This window comes from Trematomus bernacchii, unplaced genomic scaffold (genome assembly GCF_902827165.1).
Source record: "Trematomus bernacchii unplaced genomic scaffold, fTreBer1.1, whole genome shotgun sequence".
Taxonomy (NCBI): Eukaryota; Metazoa; Chordata; class Actinopteri; order Perciformes; family Nototheniidae; genus Trematomus; species Trematomus bernacchii.
In genome coordinates, this window is record NW_022987707.1 from 471,357 (window position 1) to 472,954 (window position 1,598).

Sequence of the window (1,598 nt, forward strand, 5' to 3'; positions counted from 1 at the left end):
TAATCCAGGAGGAAATCATCTGAGGTCTGCTTCACTCTGCGGAGAGACAGCGACTGAGAGAGGACATCTGCTACTGCCTCACACACACACACACACACACACACACACACACACACACACACACACACACACACACACACACACACACACACACACACACACACACACACACACACACACACACAGGCACGCACGCACTCACACACACACACACAGGCACACACACACACACAGGCACGCACACACACCCACACACACATGCACACCCACACACACACAGGCACACACACACGACCAGCTGACATGTTCAGACAGTGTTAGACAGCCTTGTAGAGACTGACACACACACACACACACAGGCACGCACACACACACAGGCACGCACACACACACACACACACACACACACACAGGCACGCACACACACACAGGCACGCACACACACACACACACACACACACACACACACACACACACACACACAGGCACGCACACACACACACACAGGCACGCACACACACACACACAGGCACGCACACACGCATGCACGCACGCACACACACACACACAAACACACACACACGCACACACACACACACAGGCACAGGCACGCACACACACACACACACATCATAATCTAGATATATTTACAAATGTAATAAAGCAAATGTACAAATATCCAATATAATAATAATATATAATAAATAATTGCATGTTTTGTTTTTACACGTATGACTTCAGGCATGTAGGAAAAACAAATGAATGATAGATAAATATTGAGCTCACTGGGACACTAATATTTGACTGTTTCAGCATCATGATCATATATCTATCTATATATATATATATCAAGTATATTGTGTTACAGAGTTTAGTAACCAGAGAACATATTTAATATAAATCAGATGTATTGTAGGCGTGATGTCTCCGCCTGACCAGCAGAGGGCAGAGTTGCTGTTTATTCCCAACAGAACTCTCTCTAATAATAAATAACAACAACAAACTGTGGGAAACTGTTTTCTAATCCCAGTTTAAAATGTCTGGATATTTGGGCGGCAGTGGCTCGGGGACTTGGTCTGAAGGGTCGCTGGTTCGAGTCCTGATCGGACCAGCGTGGACTGGAAGCTGTCAAGGTGCCCTTGAGCAAGGTGTTAGCTGCAGAGGTCCAAGTTCATTGTGTGCATGTGACAAATGGAGAGGGTTTCATCCTCCAGTTCTTCTTCTTCTCAATGAAGTCAGATATTGATTTTGACCTTCTTCCATTCAGTTCAGCTATTTATTTAATTGTTACTTTATTATTTTGCCCTTTTGTTTGTTTGTTTGTTTGTTTGGGAGGCGTGTGGCGCAGTGGACTAGTGCGTTGGTGTTGGGATCAGGGGAGCTCAGGTTCAAACCCCACTGCAGTCAGCATGTCGTTGTGTCCCTGAGACACTTCACCCCAAAGTGCTCCTGTGGGGATTGTCCACAGTGTTGAGTATGTGAGTCTCTTTGCATCAAAGCGTCTAACAAGTAACATGTAATGTAATGTTTGTTTGTTCACCATAAAGTGGCCTTGGGTCCCTCGAAAGGCGCTATACAAATGTAATATATTATTATTA

General features: G+C 45.2%; 1 pseudogene; it reads right to left on the minus strand.

The window, feature by feature from the left end:
• Positions 1-41, minus strand: part of LOC117490895 — a 6,326-nt pseudogene extending 6,285 nt beyond the window's left edge.
• Positions 42-1,598: the final 1,557 nt, after the last annotated feature.